The sequence below is a fragment of the Triticum urartu genome, chromosome 5 (genome assembly GCF_003073215.2).
Source record: "Triticum urartu cultivar G1812 chromosome 5, Tu2.1, whole genome shotgun sequence".
NCBI classification, from domain to species: domain Eukaryota; kingdom Viridiplantae; phylum Streptophyta; class Magnoliopsida; order Poales; family Poaceae; genus Triticum; species Triticum urartu.
Window position 1 is genome coordinate 87,883,763 of NC_053026.1, and position 19,526 is coordinate 87,903,288.

The window sequence follows — 19,526 nt, forward strand, 5'->3', positions numbered from 1 at the left end:
CACACTTTTGCGTCCTTGATGGATATTCTGGCCTTTCACAAATACCTGTTTCTCAACCAGATCAAGAAAAAACCACTTTTACTTGTCCTTTTGGAACCTATGCTTATAGACGTATGCCTTTTGGTTTATGTAATGCACCTGCTACCTTTCAAAGATGTATGACTGCTATATTCTGTGACTTTTATGAAAAGATTGTTGAGTTTTCATGGATGACTTTTGTGTTTATGGGAAGTCTTTTGATGATTGTTTAAGCAATCTTGATCGAGTTTTGCAGAGATGTGAACAAACAAATCTTGTCTTGAATTGGGAGAATTGCCACTTTATGGTTAATTAAGGCATTGTCTTGGGTCATAAAATTTCTGAAAGAGTCATCGAAGTGGACAAAGCTAAGGTTGATGCAATTGAGAAAATGCCATGTCCTAAAGATATAAAAGGTATTCGTAGTTTATTAGGTCATGCTGGTTTCTATAGGAGATTTATCAAAGACTTTTCAAAAAATTCTAGGCCTCTTACTAGTCTCTTGCAAAAGGATATTCCTTTTGTTTTTGATAATGATTGTTTAGAAGCCTTTGAAACACTTAAGAAAGCTTTAATTTCTGCACCTATTGTTCAACCACCTGATTGGAACTTGCCTTTTGAAATTATGTGTGATGCTAGTGACTATGCTGTTGGTGCCATTCTAGGAGAAAGTGTTGATAAAAAACTTAATGTAATTTATTATGCTAGTAAAACTCTAGACAGTGCTCAAAGAAATTATGCTACTACTGAAAAAGAATTCTTAGTAGTGGTGTTTGCTTGTGATAAGTTTAGACCTTATATTGTTGATTCCGAAGTAACTGTTCACACATACCATGCTGCTATTAAATATCTTATGGAAAAGAAAGATGCTAAACCTAGACTTATTCAATGGGTTCTCTTGTTACAAGAATTTCATTTACATATCATTGATAGAAAAGGAGTTGAGAACCCAGTAGCTGATAATTTATCTAGGCTTGAAAATGTGCTTGATGACCCACTACCTATTGATGATAGTTTTCCTAATGAGCAGTTAGCTACAATAAATGTTTCTCATAGTACTCCTTGGTATGCTGACTATGCTAATGACATTGTTGCTAAATATTTACCACCTAGCTTTACATACCAACAAAATAAAAAATTCTTCTATGATTTAAGACATTACTTTTGGGATGACCCACATCTTTATAAAGAAGGAGTAGATGGTATTATTAGACGTTGTGTACCTGAGCATGAACAGGGACAAATCCTATGGAAATGTCACTCCGAAGATTATGGAGGGCATCATGCTAGAGATAGAACCGCTCATAAGGTATTGCAGTCTGGATTTTATTGGCCTACTCTCTTCAAGGATGCCCATAAGTTCGTCTTATCTTGTGATGAATGTCAAAGAATAGGTAATATCGGTAAGCGTCAAGAAATGCCTATGAATTATTCACTTGCTATTGAACAATTTGATGTTTGGGGATTTGATTATATGGGACCTTTTCCTTCCTCTAATGGGTATACACATATTTATTTGGTTGCTATTGATTATGTTACTAAATGGGTAGAAGCTATTCCAACCAGTAGTGCTGATCACAACACCTCTATTAAAATGCTTAAGGAAGTTATTTTCCCAAGGTTTGGAGTCCCTAGATATCTAATGACTGATGGTGGTTCACACTTTATTCATGGCGCTTTCCGTAAAATGCTTGCCAAGTATGATGTTAACCGTAGAATTGCATCACCATATCACCCTCAGTCTAGTGGTCAAGTTGAACTTAGCAATAGAGAAATAAAAATAATTTTGCAAAAGACTGTTAATAGGTCCTAGAAGAATTGGTCTAAGAAATTAGACGATGCACTTTGGGCTTATATAACAACATATAAAAATCCTATGGGTATGTCTCCTTATAAAATGGTTTATGGAAAAGCTTGTCATTTGCCTCTTGAGTTAGAACATAAAGCATTTTGGGCAATCAAAGAACACAATTATTACTTCAAACTTGCTGGTGAAAAGAGGTTATTTGATATTAGCTCTCTAGATGAATGGAGAACCCAAGCTTATGAAAATGCAAAATTATTCAAAGAAAAAGTTAAAAGATGGCATGAAAAAAGAATCCAAAAGCGTGAGTTTAAAGTCGGAGAATATGTTCTTTTGTACAAATCTCATTTAAGATTCTTTGTAGGAAAACTCCTCTCAAAATGGGAAGGCCCATATGTCACCGAGGAGGTTTATCGGTCTGGAGCCATCAAAATAAATAATTCTAAAGGTACTAACCCAAAGGTTGTCAATGGGAAACGAATAAAGCATTATATCTCAGGTACGCCTATTAATGTTGAAAGTAATATTATCCAAATTTTGACACCAGAAGAACACATAAAAGAGTCCTTCCGGAACACTCCAGAATCGTGAAAATAAGGAGGTATGTGATACGGTAAGTAAACGAACTCCGAAAAATCCGCAACAATATTTTTTATCACTTTTGGAATATTTAAAATTTTTGGAAATAAAGAAACTTCCAGGAAGCGTCCCCTGGTGGGCAAGCCTGGCGCGCCCAGGTGGGTTGTGCCCACCTGGGACACCTTCCGTACTCCGTTTTATACCATATACTTGTCCTCCAAGATCAAAAAAATCTATATATACTTCCGGAACCTGTTGATCACGGTATCACGGAGAAATCCTCTATTTTCCTTTCTTTGTTGTTTTCTGTCAGATCCTATCTACCATGGCCACCTCAGGCTCCTACAAGGACAAGTTCTTCAAGAACGTCATCAACCCATATTTGTTGGAGGTGGTGCAGCACCCTCAAACCATCCAGATGCATGAGGGGGGTGTTGTACATCCACGATGGTCCCAAGGGCACGGGAACCGTGGAGGCCATACTTGAAGCCATGGAGCAGGAAGTCTTCCGGTGCAAGGGGATGGTGGAGCGTGGGCTCAATGCCAATCATCTCATGATCGCGGTGAAGGAAATATGCCCTAGAGGCAATAATAAAGTTGTTATTTATATTTCCTTATATCATGATAAATGTTTATTATTCATGCTAGAATTGTATTAACTAGAAACTAAGTACATGTGTGAATACATAGACAAATAGAATGTCACTTGTATGCCTCTACTTGACTAGCTCGTTGAATCAATGATGGTTATGTTTCCTAACCATAGACATGAGTTGTCATTTGATTAACGGGATCACATCATTAGAGAATGATGTGATTGACTTGACCCATCCATTAGCTTAGCACGATGATTGTTTAGTTTTTTGCTATTGCTTTCTCCGTAACTTATACATGTTCCTATGACTATGAGATCATGCAACCCCGAATACCGGAGGAACACTTTGTGTGCTACCAAACGTCACAACGTAATTGGGTGATTATAAAAGGTGATCTACAGGTGTCTCCGATGGTGTTTGTTGAGTTTGCATAGATCGAGATTAGGATTTATCACTCCGATTGTCGGAGAGGTATCGCTGGGCCCTCTCGGTAAGGCACATCAATATAAGCTTTGCAAGAAATGTGACTAATTAGTTAGTTGCAGGATGATGCATTACGGAATGAGTAAAGAGACTTCCCGGTAATGAGATTGAACTAGGTATTGAGATACCGATGATCGAATCTAGGCAAGTAACATATCGATGACAAAGGGAACAATGTATATCGTTATGCAGTTTGACCATAAAGATCTTCGTAGAATATGTGGGAGCCAATATGAACATCCAAGTTCCTCTATTGGTTATTGACCGGAGACGTGTCTAGGTCATGTCTACATAGTTCTCGAACCCATAGGGTCCGCATGCTTAACGTTCAGTGACGATCGGTATTATGAGTTTATGTGTTTTGATGAACCAAAGGTTGTTCAGAGTCCCGGATGTGATCACGGGCATGACGAGGAGTCTCGAACTGGTCGAGACATTAATATCGATATATTGGAAGCCTATGTTTGGACATCGGAAAGGTTCCGAGTGAGTTCGGGCATATACAGGAGTACCGGGGGGTTACCGGAAGCCCCCGGGGATTATATGGGCCCTAATGGGCTTTAGTGGAGAGAGAGAGGCAGTCAAGGTAGGCCGCGCGCCCCCTCCCCCTCTGGTCTAAATTGGACTAGGAAGGGGGGGGGCGCCCCCCTTTCCTTCCTCCGTCTCTCCCCCTTCCTTCTCTCCTAGTCCAACTAGGGAAGGGGGGATCCTACTCCCGGAGGGAGTGGGACTCCTCCAGGGCGCGCCATAGAGGGCCGGCCCTCCCCCTCCTCCACTCCTTTATATAGGGGGAGGGGGCACCCCATAGACACACACATTGATCATTGATCTCTTAGCCGTGTGCGGTGCCCCCCTCCACCATAATCACCTTGGTCATATCGTAGCGGTGCTTAGGCAAAGCCCTATTCCGGTAGCATCATCATCACCGTCATCATGCCGTCATGCTGACGAAGCTCTCCCTCGACACTCTGCTGGATCGTGAGTTCGTGGGACGTCACCGAGCCGAACATGTGCAGATCACAGAGGTGCCGGACTTTCAGTACTAGGATCGGTCGATCGTGAAGACGTACGACTACATCAACCGCGTTGTCATAATGCTTCCGCTTACGGTCTACGAGGGTACGTAGACAACACTCTCCCCTCTTGTTGCTATGCATCACCATGATCTTGTGTGTGCGTAGGAAATGTTTGAAATTAGTACGTTCCCCAACAGTGACATCCGAGCCAGGTTTATGCGTAGATGTTATATGCACGAGTAGAACACAAAGGAGTGGTGGGCGTGGGTATATACATATTGCTTGCCGTCAGTAGTTGTTTCTTGATTCGGCGGTATTGTTGGATGAAGCAGCCCAGACCGACATTACGCGTACGCTTACGCGAGACTGGTTCCACTGACGTGCTTCACACACAAGTGGCTGGTGGGGGTCAGTTTCTCCAACTTTAGTTGAATCAGATTCAATGAACATGGTTCTTTCTGAAGATCAAAAAGCAATCACTATACTGCGTTGTGGTTTTTGATGCGTAGGTAAGAACGGTTCTTGCTCAGCCCATAGCAACCACGTAAAACTTGCAACAACAAAGTAGAGGACGTCTAAATTGTTTTTGCAGGGCATGTTGTGATGTGATATGGTCAAGACATGATGCTAAATTTTATTATATGAGATGATCATGTTCTGTAACACAGTTATCGGCAATTGGCAGGAGCCATATGGTTGTCGCTTTATTGTATGAAATGCAATCGCCATGTAATTGCTTTACTTTATCACTAAGCGGTAGCGATAGTCGTAGAAGAAATAGTTGGCGAGATGACAATGATGCTTCGATGGAGATCAAGGTGTCAAGCCGATGACGATGGTGATCATGACGGTGCTTTGGAGATGGAGATCAAAGGCACAAGATGATGATGGCCATATCATATCACTTATATTGATTGCATGTGATGTTTATCCTTTATGCATCTTATTTTGCTTAGGTCAGCGGTAGCATTATAAGATGATCTCTCACTAAATTTCAAGGTATAAGTGTTCTCCCTGAGTATGCACCGTTGCTACAGTTCATCGTGCCTAGACACCATGTGATGATCGGGTGTGATAAGCTCTACGTTCACATACAACGGGTGCAAGCCAGTTTTGCACACGCAGAATACTCGGGTTAAACTTGACGAGCCTAGCATATGCAGATATGGCCTCGGAACACTGAGACCGAATGGTCGAGCGTGAATCATATAGTAGATATGATCAACATAGTGATGTTCACCATTGAAAACTACTCGATCTCACGTGATGATCGGAGATGGTTTAGTTGATATGGATCACGTGATCACTTAGATAATTAGAGAGATGTCTATCTAAGTGGGAGTTCTTAAGTAATTTGATTAATTGAACTTTAATTTATCATGAACTTAGTACCTAATAGTATTTTGCATGTCTATGTTGTTGTAGATAGATGGCCCGTGCTGTTATTTCGTTGAATTTTAATACGTTCCTAGAGAAAGCTAAGTTGAAAGATGATGGTAGCAACTACACGGACTGGGTCCGTAACTTGAGGATTATCCTCATTGCTGCATAGAAGAATTACGTCCTGGAAGCACCGCTAGGTGACAAACCCGCTGCAGGAGCAACGCCAGATGTTGTGAACACCTCGCAGAGCAAATCTGATGACTACTCGATAGTTCAGTGTGCCATGCTTTACGGCTTAGAACTGGGACTCCAACGAAGTTTTGAACGTCATGGAGCATATGAGATGTTCCAGGAGTTGAAGTTAATATTTCAAGCAAATGCCCGGATTGAGAGATATGAAGTCTCTAATAAGTTCTACAGCTGCAAGATGGAGGAGAATAGTTCTGTCAGTGAACATATACTCAGAATGTCTGGGTACCACAACCACTTGACTCAGCTGGGAGTTAATCTTCCTGATGATAGTGTCACTGACAGAGTTCTTCAATCACTACCACCAAGCTATAAGAGCTTCGTGATGGACTATAATATGCAAGGGATGGATAAGTCGTTTCCTGAGCTCTTCGCAATGCTAAAGGCTGCGGAGGTAGAAATCAATAAGGAGCATCAAGTGTTGATGGGCAACAAGACCACCAGTTTCAAGAAAAAGGGTAAAGGGAAGAAAGGGAACTTCAAGAAGAACAGCAAGCCACTTGCTTCTCAAGTGAAGAAACCCAAGTCTGGACCTAAGCCTGAGACTGAGTGCTTCTACTGCAAAGGGATTGGTCACTGGAAGCGGAACTACCCCAAGTATTTGGCGGAGAAGGAGGATGGCAAAGTGAAAGGTATATTTGATATACATGTTATTGATGTGTACCTTACTAATGCTCATAGTAGTGCCTGGGTATTTGATACTAGTTCAGTTGCTAACATTTGCAACTCGAAATAGGGGCTACAGATTAAGCGAAGATTGGCTAAGTACGTGGTGACGATGCGCGTGGGAAATGGTTCCAAAGTCGATGTGATCGCTGTCGGCACGCTACCTCTACATCTACCTTCGGGATTAGTTTTAGACCTAAATAAATGTTATTTGGTGCCAGCGTTGAGCATGAACATTATATCTGTATCTTGTTTGATGCGAGATGGTTATTCATTTAAATCCGAGAATAATGGTTGTTCTATTTATATGAGTAATATCTTTATGGTCATGCACCCTTGATGAGTGGTCTATTTTTACTAAATCTTGATAGTAGTGATACACATGTTCATAGCATTGAAGCCAAAAGATGCAGAGTTGATAATGATAGTGCAACTTATTTGTGGCACTGCCGTTTAGGTCATATTGGTGTAAAGCGCATGAAGAAACTCCATTCTGATGGACTTCTGGAATCACTTGGTACTTGGGAACCATGCCTCATGGGCAAGATGACTAAAACTCCGTTCTCCGGAACAATGGAGCGAGCAACAAAGTTATTGGAAATCATACATACCGATGTATGTGGTCCAATGAACATTGAGGCTCGCGGCAGATATCATTATTTTCTCACCTTCACAGATGATTTGGGAAGATATGGGTATATCTACTTAATGAAACATAAGTCTGAAACATTTGAAAAGTTCAAAGAATTTCAGAGTGAAGTGGAAAATCATCGCAACAAGAAAATAAAGTATCTATGATCTAATCGTGGAGGAGAATATTTGAGTTACAAGTTTGGTCTTCATTTGAAACAATGCGGAATAGTTTCACAACTCATGCCACCCAGAACACCATAGCGTAATGGTGTGTCCGAACGTCGTAATCGTACTTTACTAGATATGGTGCGATCTATGATGTCTCTTACTGATTTACCGCTATCGTTTTGGGATTATGCTTTAGAGACGGCTGCATTCACGTTAAATAGGGCACCATGTAAATCCGTTGAGACGACACCTTATGAACTGTGGTTTGGCAAGAAACCCAAGTTGTCATTTCTTAAAGTTTGGGGCTACGATGCTTATGTGAAGAAGCTTCAACCTGATAAGCTCGAACCCAAATCGGAGAAATGTGTCTTCATAGGATACCCAAAGGAGACTGTTGGGTACACCTTCTATCACAGATCTGAAGGCAAGATATTTGTTGCTAAGAATGGATCCTTTCTAGAGAAGGAGTTTCTCTCGAAAGAAGTGAGTGGGAGGAAAGTATAACTTGACGAGGTAATTGTACCTTCTCCCTTATTGGAAAGTAGTTCATCACTGAAATCAGTTCCAGCGATTCCTACACCAGTAAGTGAGGAAGCTAATGATGATGATCATGAAACTTCTGATCAAGTTACTACCGAACCTCATAGGTCAAGCAGAGTAAGATCCGCACCAGAGTGGTACGGTAATCCTGTTCTGGAAGTCATGTTACTTGACCATGACGAACCTACGAACTATGAGGAAGCAATGATGAGCCCAAATTCCGCAAAATGGCTTGAGGCCATGAAATCTAAGATGGGATCCATGTATGAGAACAAAGTATGGACTTTGGTTGACTTGCCCGATGATCGGCATGCCATAGAGAATAAATGGATCTTCAAGAAGAAGACTGACGCTTTACGGTAATGTTACTGTCTACAAAGCTCAACTTTTTGCAAAAGGTTTTCAACATGTTCAAGGAGTTGACTATGATGATACCTTCTCACCCGTAGCGATGCTTGAGTCCGTCCGAATCATGTTAGCAATTGCCGCATTTTATGATTATAAATTTGGCAAATGGATGTCAAAACTGCATTCCTGAATGGATTTCTGGAAAAAGAGTTGTATATGATGCAACCAGAAGGTTTTGTCGATCCAAAAGGAGCTAACAAAGTGTGCAAGCTCCAGCCATCCATTTATGGACTGGTGCAAGCCTCTCGGAGTTGGAATAAACGCTTTGATAGTGTGATCAAAACATATGGTTTTATACAGACTTTTGAAGAAGCCTGTATTTACAAGAAAGTGAGTGGGAGCTTTGTAGCATTTTTGATATTATATGTAGATGACATATTGTTGATCGGAAATGATACTAAATTTCTGAATAGCATAAAAGGATACTTGAATAAGAATTTTTCAATGAAAGACCTCGGTGAAGCTGCTTATATATTAGGCAGCAAGATCTATAGAGATAGATCAAGACGCTTAATTGGACTTTCACAAAGCACATACCTTGATAAAGTTTTGAAGAAGTTCAAAATGGATCAAGCAAAGAAAGGGTTCTTGCCTGTGTTACAAGGTGTGAACTTGAGTCAGACTCAATGCCCGACCACTGCAGAAGATAGAGAGGAAATGAAAGGTGTTCCCTATGCTTTAGCCATAGGCTCTATCAAGTATGCAATGATGTGTACCAGACCTGATGTGTGCCTTGCTATCAGTCTAACTGGGAGGTACCAAAGTAATCCAAGAGTGGATCACTAGACAACGGTCAAGAACATCCTAAAATACCTGAAAATGACTAAGGATATGTTTCTTGTATATGGAGGTGACAAAGATCTCGTCGTAAATGGTTACGTCGATGCAAGCTTTGACACTGATCCGGATGACTCTAAGTCACAATCCGGATACGTGTTTTTATTAAATGGTGGAGCTGTCAGTTGGTGCAGTTCCAAGCAGAGCGTCATGGCAGGATCTACGTGTGAAGCGGAATACATAGCTGCTTCAGAAGGAGCAAATGAAGGAGTCTGGATGAAGGAGTTCATATCCGATTTAGGTGTCATACCTGGTGCATCGGGTCCAATGAAAATCTTTCGTGACAATACGGGTGCAATTGCCTTGGCAAAGGAATCCAGATTTCACAAGAGAACTAAGCACATCAAGAGAAGCTTCAATTCCATCCACGATCAAGTCAAGGAGGGAGACATAGAGATTTACAAGATACATACGGATCTGAATGTTGAAGACTCGTTGACTAAGCCTCTCTCACAAGCAAAACATGATCAACACCAAGACTCCATGGGTGTTAGAATCATTACAATGCAATCTAGATTATTGGCTCTAGTGCAGTGGGAGCCTGAAGGAAATATGCCCTAGAGGCTATAATAAAGTTGTTATTTATATTTCCTTATATCATGATAAATGTTTATCATTCATGCTAGAATTGTATTAACTGGAAACTTAGTACATGTGTGAATACATAGACAAACAAAATGTCACTAGAATGCCTCTACTTGACTAACTCGTTGAATCAATGATGGTTATGTTTCCTAACCATAGACATGAGTTGTCATTTGATTAACGGGATCACATCATTAGAGAATGATGTGATTGACTTGACCCATCCATTAGCTTAGCACGATGATCGTTTAGTTTTTTGCTATTGCTTTCTCCATAACTTATACATGTTCCTATGACTATGAGATCATGCAACTCCCAAATACCGGAGGAACACTTTGTGTGCTACCAAACGTCACAACGTAACTAGGTGATTATAAAAAGTGCTCTACAGGTGTCTCCGATGGTGTTTGTTGAGTTGCCATAGATCGAGATTGGGATTTGTCACTCTGATTGTCGGAGAGGTATCTCTGGGCCCTCTCGGTAATGCACACCAATATAAGCCTTGTAAGCAATGTGACTAATGAGTTAGTTTCGGGATGATGCATTACAGAACGAGTAAAGAGACTTGCCGGTAATGAGATTGAACTAGGTATTGAGATACCGACGATCGAATCTCAGACAAGTAACATACCGATGACAAAGGGAAAAACGTATATCGTTATGCGGTTTGACCGATAAAGATCTTCGTAGAATATGTGGGAGCCAATATGAACATCCAGTTTATGCTATTGGTTATTTACCGGAGATGTTCCTAGGTCATGTCTACATAGTTCTCGAACCCGTAGGGACCGCACGCTTAACATTTGGTGACGATCGGTATTATGAGTTTATGTGTTTTGATGAACCGAAGGTTGTTCGGAGTCCCGGATGTGATCACGGGCATGACGAGGAGTCTCGAAATGGTCGAGACATAAAGATCGATATATTGAAAGCCTATGTTTGGACATCAGAATGGTTCCGAGTGAGTTCGGGTATATACCGGAGTACCAGGGGGTTACCGGAACCCCCCCAGGGGTATATGGGCCCTAATGGGCTTTAGTGGAGAGAGAGAGGCAGACAGGGCAGGCCGAGTGCCCCTCCCCCTCTGGTCCTAATTGGACTAGGAAGGGGGGGGGGGGCGCCCACCTTTCCTTGCTCCCTCTCTCCCCCTTCCTTCTCTCCTAGTCCAACCAGGGAAGGGGGAATCCTACTCCCGGAGGGATTAGGACTCCTCCAGGGCGCGCCATAGAGGGCCGCCCCCTCCTCCACTCCTTTATATATGGGGGAGGGGGCATCCCATAGACACACAAGTTGATCATTGATCTCTTAGCTGTGTGCAGTGCCCCCCTCCACCATAATCACCTCGGTCATATCGTAGCGGTGCTTAGGCAAAGCCCTGTTCCAGTAGCATCATCATTACTGTCATCACGCCATCGTGCTGACGAAGCTCTCCCTCGACACTCTGCTGGATCATGAGTACGTGGGACGTCACCAAGCAGAACGTGTGCAGATCGCGGAGGTGTCGTACTTCCGGTACTAGGATCGGTCGATCGTCAGGACGTACGACTACATCAACCGTGTTGTCATAACGCTTTCGCTTACGGTCTACACGGGCACGTAGACAACACTCTCCCCTCTCGTTTCTATGCATCACCATGATCTTGCGTGTGCGTAGGAATTTTTTGAAATTACTACGTTCCCAAACACGCGGACCTTTCCCGTGATCTCAAGGTGGATGGCAAGCCCGTGAAGGACATCATATTCACCCTCAACGAGCAAATCAACTTTCTCCAAAGCCAGATCTATGATCTTCAAAACCAAGTCTTTGAATATGAGTCAAGGTTTAAAGGTATGAGTTTGGCTTCTAGTTGCAGGACTCGTTAGATTCACTCCTCTTATGATGGTGGACCACTGCCATGGAAATTTGAGGACAAGATCTCTTCTTCTTCACCAACATCACCTTCTTCACCACCAAAAGAGAACTGAGTATTGGGTATGGGCACTTCCCTTGGCTTCCGCCAAGCTTGGGGGAGGTGCCCCGGTATTGTATCATCCCACTATCTTTTTGCTTTTACTTATTTTAGTTCGATCTTTTTGCTTTAGATGAATAAAAGTTTAGTTCAATCCTTTCTTCTTTGAGAGTTTGCTTAGTGATCTATCCTTGTAATCGTGTGCAAGTTATATAATAAAGTTTAGTTTGAGTTTTTGCTTTCTTTACTCTCATGTTGCAAATAAAAGAAAAGAAATAAAGAAAGAAAAATAGAAAAGGAAATAAATAAATCAATAAGATTATATACTAATCCTATGGTAGGTGATGGCACCACATAAGGAAAAGTATAAGTAGAAAATTTTATTAGAGATTGACAAACATAGCATTAGTCAATGATGCAACTCATGAAAGAATTAATAAGGTAAGAGAAGATCCACATATAAATATACTATCCTAGAAATCTTTTATGATTGTGAGCCCTCAACAAAATATTATATGCCAAAATTGTTGACGTTGGACAAGGAAGACAACTTAATGGTTTATGTTTGTTTATATTCACATAGAAGTCATATTGTCGTAGATCCTTCAACATATGGTGCTTGCCCCCTATCTTTACTAGCCAAAAATTCCACACTAAGTAGAGATACTACTTGTGCATACAAAAACCCGTAAACCCAAATCTCATTTTCAAGAGTCCACCATACCTACCTAGGGATTGAGCAAGATCCCTCAAGTAAGTTGTCATCGGCGCAAAAAGGCAATAAAAATTGCTTCTAAATGTGTGAGATCATTTAGTGTAAGAGAAAATTGAGCATTGCACGAACTTGTGATGGTGAATAATAAAAGCGATAGACTGCATAATAAAGGTTGCTATCACAAGGGGCAATGCAACATGACGTTCTTATGCACTAAGGGATTGAGCATACAAACAAATAAGCGCATGGCAACCTCTACTTCCCTCTGCGAAGGGACTATCTTTTACTTTTATGCAAGAGTCAAAGTTTTTCTTTCTATTCCTTTTATTTTTCTCCTTTGGCAAGCATCATGTGGTGAGTAAAGATCTAGGCACATATGTCCAGTTGAATATGGGTGGCATGAATTATTATTGTTGCATCACCCTTGAGGTGAGTACGTTGGGAGGCAAAACCATAAGCCCCTATCTTTCTATGTGTCTAGTTGAAACGTTTTGCTTGTGTGTACACGGCGAGTGTTAGCAATCATAGAAGACTATATGATGGTTGAGTATGTGGACTTGCCTAAAGGCTCCGACACACCCTTCCTGAAAAGATGATGAATTGTAGTTGCAAAGTTGACCGAGAACATAGTTTGTTGGTTTCTAATAGAGTTTTTGCTTTATACTTCGATTGTGTGATGAACTATTACTTATTCATGAGAAGTATATGATAAAAGTCCTATGTTTAATTTTGTTGTTGTTATAATAATCAACATGATGCTTCTATGTCCGTATTTTGTTTTTATTGACACCTCTCTCTCAAAGCATGTGGACATGTTTTTTGATTTCGGTTTTCGCTTGAGGACAAGCGAGGTCTAAGCTTGGGGGAGTTGATACGTCCATTTTGCATCATGTTTTCTTACTATTCTTTAAAATGTTTTTATCCATAATAATGCTTTTTGGAGTAATTCTAATGCCTTTACTCTCATAATATGCAAGGTACACACAAAGAGGGAGAATTCCGGCAGCTGGAAATCTGGACCTGGAAAAGCTACGTCAGGCCACCTATTCTGCACAACTCCAAACAAGCTGAAACTTCACAGAGATTTTTTATTGAATATTTAAGAATTATTGGAGCAAATAACTACCAAAGGGGCCCCACCAGGTGGGCACAACCCACCTGGGCGCGCCCTGGTGGGTTGTGCTCTCCTCGGCCCACCTCCGGTGCCCATCTTTTGGTATATAAGTCATTTTGACCTAGAAAAAATAAGAGGAGGACTTTTGGGACGGAGCACCGTTGTCTCGAGGCGGAACTTGGGAAGGAGCACTTTTGCCCACCAGCGAAGCGATTCCGCCGAGGGAACTTCCCTCCCGGAGGGGGAAATCATCGTCATCATCATCACCAACAACTCTCTCATCTTGGGGAGGGCAATCTTCATCAACATCTTCAATTGCACCATCTCCTCTCAAACCCTAGTTCATCTCTTGTGTTCAATCTTGTTACCGGAACTATAGATTGGGGCTTGTGGGTGAATAGTAGTGTTGATTACATCTTGTAGTTGATTACTATATGGTTTATTTGGTGGGAGATTATATGTTCAGATCCAATATGCTATTTAATACTCCTCTGATCATGAGCATGTTTATAATTTGTGAGTAGTTACCTTTGTTCTTGAGGCCACGGGAGAAATCATGTTGCAAGTAATCATGTGAATTTGATATGTGTTTGATATTTTGATAGTATGTATGTTGTGATTCCCTTAGTGGTGTCATGTGAACGTCGACTACATGACACTTCACCATATTTGGGCCTAAGGGAAGGCATTGTGGAGTAGCAATTAGATGATGGGTTGCGAGAGTGACAAAAGCTTAAACCCCAGTTTATGCGCTATTCCGTAAGGGACCGATTGGATCCAAAAGTTTAATGCTATGGTTAGAATTTATTCTTAATACTTTTCTCGTAGTTGCAGATGCTTGCGGGAGGTTAATCATAAGTAGGAGGTTTGTTCAAGTAAGAATAGCACCTAAGCACCGGTCCACCCTCATATCAAATTATCAAAGTACCGAACACGAATTAAACCAACATGATGAAAATGACTAGATGAAATTCCTGTCTACCCTCAAGAACGCTTTGCTTATCATAAGAGACCATTTTGGCTTGTCCTTTGCCTCTAAAGGATTGGGCTACCTTGCTGCACTTTTATTACTACTATCGTTACTTGCTCGTTACAAATTCTCTTGCTATCAAACTACTCTGTTACTTACAATTGCAGCACTTGCAGACATTACCTTGCTGAAAACCACTTGTCATTTCCTTCTGCTCCTCATTGGGTTCGACACTCTTACTTATCGAAAAAGCTACAATTGGTCCCCTATACTTGTGGGTCATCACCGGTGACGATGAAAATCATTACGATGCTTTGGAGATGGAGATCAAAGGCGCAAGATGATGATGGCCATATTATATCACATATTTTGATTGCATGTGATATTTATCTTTTATGCATCTTATTTTGCTTAGTACGGCGGTAGCATTATAAGATGATCCCTCACTAAAAATTTCAAGGTATAAGTGTTCTCCCCGAGTATGCACCGTTGCGACAGTTCGTCGTGCCGAGACACCACGTGATGATCGGGTGTGATAAGCTCTACGTTCACATACAACGGGTGCAAGACAGTTTTGCATGTGCGGAATACTCGGGTTAAACTTGACGAGCCTAGCATGTACAAACATGGCCTCGGAACACTAGAGACCAAAAGGTCGAACATGAATCATATAGTAGATATGATCAACATAGAGATGTTCACCAATGAAAACTACTCCATCTCACGTGATGATCGGACATGGTTTAGTTGATATGGATCACGTGATCATTTAGATGACTCGAGGGATGTCTATCTAAGTGGGAGTTCTTAACTAATATGATTCATTAAACTTATTTATCACGAACTTAGTCCTGATAGTTTTTGCATATCTATGTTGTAGATCAATGGCTTGTGCTACAGTTCCCTTGAATTTTAATGCATTCCTAGAGAAAGCTAAGTTGAAAGATGATGGTAGCAACTACACGGACTGGGTCCGTAACTTGAGGATTATCCTCATTGCTGCACAGAAGAAGTATGCCCTTGATGCACCGCTAGGTGAGAAGCCCCTTCCCGCTAATGTAGATGCTTCGAACGTCCGGCAGACAAGGTCTGATGACTACTCTATAGTTTAGTGTGCCATGCTCTACGGCTTCGAATCGGGACTTCAAAGACGTTTTGAACGTCATGGACCATATGAGATGTTCCAGGAGTTGAAGTTAATATTTCAAGCAAATGCCCGAGTTGAGAGATATGAAGTCTCTGACAAGTTCTATAGCTGCAAGATGGAGGAGAACAGTTCTGTCAGTGAACACATACTCAGAATGTCTGGGTACCATAACCACTTGACCCAGCTGGGAGTTAATCTTCCAGATGATAGTGTTATTGACAGGGTTCTTCAATCACTGCCACCAAGCTACAAAGGCTTCTTGATGAATTATAATATGCAAGGGATGGATAAGGCAATTCCTGAGCTCTTCGCTATGCTCAAAGCTGTGAAGGTAGCAATCAAGAAAGAGCAACAAGTTTTGATGGTTAACAAGACCACTAGTTTCAAGAAAAAGGGCAAGTGAAAGAAGGGGAACTTAAAGAAGAATGGCAAGCAAGTTGTCACTCCTGGGAAGAAGCCCAAGTCTGGACCCAAGCCTGAAACTGAGTGCTTGTAGTGCAAAAGGATTGGTCACTAGAAGCGGAACTACCCTAAGTATTTGGTGGATAAGAAGGATGTCAAAGTGAACAAAGGTATATTTGATATACATGTTATTGATGTGTACCTTACTAATGCTTGTAGTAGCGCCTAGGTATTTGATACTGGTTCTATTGCTCATACTTGTAACTCGAAACAGGGGCTACGGATTAAACGAAAATTGGCTAAGGACGAGGTGACGATGCGTGTCAGGAATGGTTCCAAGGTCGATGTGATCGCCGTCGGCATGCTACCTCTACATCTACCTTCGGGATTATTTTTAGACCCGAATAATTGTTATTTGGTGCCTGCATTGAGCATGAACATTATATCTGGATCTTGTGTGATGCGAGATGGTTATTCATTTAAATAGGAGAATAATGGTTGTTCTATTTATATGAGTAATATCTTTTATGGTCATGCACCCTTGAAGAGTGGTCTATTTTTGTTGAATCTCGATCATAGTGATACACATATTCATAATATTAATGCCAAAAGATGCAAAGTTGATAATGATAGTGCAACATATTTGTGGCACTGCCGTTTAGGTCATATTGGTGTAAAGCGCATGAAGAAATTCCATGCAGATGGACTTTTGGAATCACTTGATTATGAATCATTTGATGCTTGTGAACCATGCCTCATGGGCAAGATGACTAAGACTCCATTCTCCGGATCAATGGAGCGAGCCACTGACTTATTGGAAATAATACATACCGATGTATGCGGTCCGATGAGTGTTGAGGCTCTCGGTGGGTATCATTATTTTCTCACCTTGACAGATGATTTGGGCAGATATGGGTATATCTACTTAATCTTTACCTAATAATAAAGGACAGAGGCTTTCATAGTTCTCCATAAGTCATCACTTTATATCCGTTGATTTGATGTTATAATCATAAAAATCGATGGTTGAGATTTAAAATAGATGTACACACATGTAATGAAAAAAATGTTGCAGAACAAAGTCTGCATGTCCGGTTGGATGTATAGAAAGAAAAAACGAACGCTTCACGTTGATGAGAAAAATAAAGTCAATTCCTTACGACTCATATTGGAATCCTTGGCTGGGTAAAATCCCTTCCTTAATCTGATCATCTCTCTATCTATTTGAAACGAAAAGGTCACAGTGGGTTAGGTCATTAGGCTACTTCGTCTGTGTTGCAGCAGCTACCTCTATGAGAGGGATATGGCCAGGCGTAGGTATCGTCGGGCCCAATCTCAGGAGTTGATCGTCAAGATTGTGCGGCACCTCCTTCCTACTCGCTCTAATCTTCTCTCCGATGCATCCAACGAAATTTCCCTCTCGCCCACTCAAGGTTCCGTCGATGAGGTTGATTGGCTCGACCGCTGATGTGATCCCCCGTGGCTCAACCTAAGGCCACCAAGATCCCAGTCGTGCGCAAAGGAACCGCGGAACACCATGGTGGAGTGTTGCGTTGGCGTAAAGCCATGGATTAGCGGTGGCAGCAAACCAAGAGCGCTTGGTGGATTCATTGCGTCTTGCCGATGTGATGGTTGCACTGGACGTGGAGAAAAAACACTCAGCCAGGATGGACATCTAACATGAATACATGATGACAAGGATGACATGCAACCGGGAGAGAACATCGATGAGCATGAGGCCATCGGAATTAGCAGCACTGATTTACTGATGACTATGAGCGGATCATCGCGACCTCCAAGGCCAACTAGCTCATCTTCTCTAATTGAGTAGCTCCTCTACAAGTTCAACATAGATATTGTTAGGGAAATACGTCTTACAGGTACAGTACATCCATGGTATTGAACCTTGATTCCCATCGATCCATGCCGAGACGCACCTTTTGTTCCCATGTACTGTTCTTACTCTGTTGCCCACGGTCTTCATCGACAGTCATGAATAATGATCAGTTCTGGTCGGAGGATTACTTCAGCCATCGAGCTGCCCGAAGGTGAGGCAAGGAAGCTATGTTCCTATGGCAAGCCAGTGTCGACCTTGCTGGCGCAGAGCCAGGGTGGACATGTTCACCAACGCCATGGATGAGGACGTAGATAACAGCCACCACTGGAGCACCTACACCTACCCCCTCTGGACATCAAGCCTGAACTCTCTCTGATAGCCCCGATCATCAGGTACTGGCAGAAGACAGGCATAGGGCACTTCCTGATCAAGTCGTGGTGTTGATGAATGTCTCTTTGGCACTTAATTACCAAACGAAAGGTGAAGCGATCGTGAGGCGGATGCATGCGAGTAGTCGACCACAAGTAATTGCTGGCGGCGACTTCAGCACCTCATCCTTTTTGGTTTGTTCTTTACATGTATGTATGCAAGGAGTTGAAAAAGTACTCGCGGGGGGATGTTTGCTTTGGCCTCTGCATACACACATATGTATCTCCTGTTGCATGCAAGATAATAGTGTGAATCATGCAGGTTTCATCTACGCTCATCCTTGAAAACCCGATGTTTCATTATAACCTGAGTATGCTTTAGATCTTCTTTTCAAAAATAAATTATACTGATTTTTTCTAAAGCAAACATATTCATTCGACAGCTGAGTTAATAATTGAAAGCTCGTGCGTACATATTGTTGGCTAACATCAAGCCAAGATTGAAACCTTTTGTGAAATTTTCCTTGATGTAATCTTTTTCCTGCTTGTATAATTTAGGTCGGGTGTGGCCATGGTGGAGAGAGTCTTACACACGATGAGTTGGAATCAGAATCGAATCAAAAGCAAAGATAGCGGCTCGGACAAAAAAAATCTATCCTATTTCGGACATGTGTGCGTTTGGGAGGGAGGGTTTGAGGCATGCTTACTAAGATATGAGTGTGTGATTCTCCCGTTGCAACTCACATACATGTTTGCTATGTATATAAAAATATGATTACATCTTCCTCAAAAGGATAGACTGTATACGAGTGTTTAGCCAAAAGTATATAGTTTTTTGTGTTGAACTTTATTTTTATTAAATCCATGCAAACATATCATACATGATTATATCAAAATTAATATCTCACACTAGTACCGGTCATCAGTAAAATATTTGGTCTAAACTTCACAACACAAGGAAGCTCCCCAGAAAACATCTGATATATCGAACATGAAAAGTCTTTTTTCGTCATTATCAAAATCACCACAAGGTATTCCAAAGGTAAAACTATGTAACAT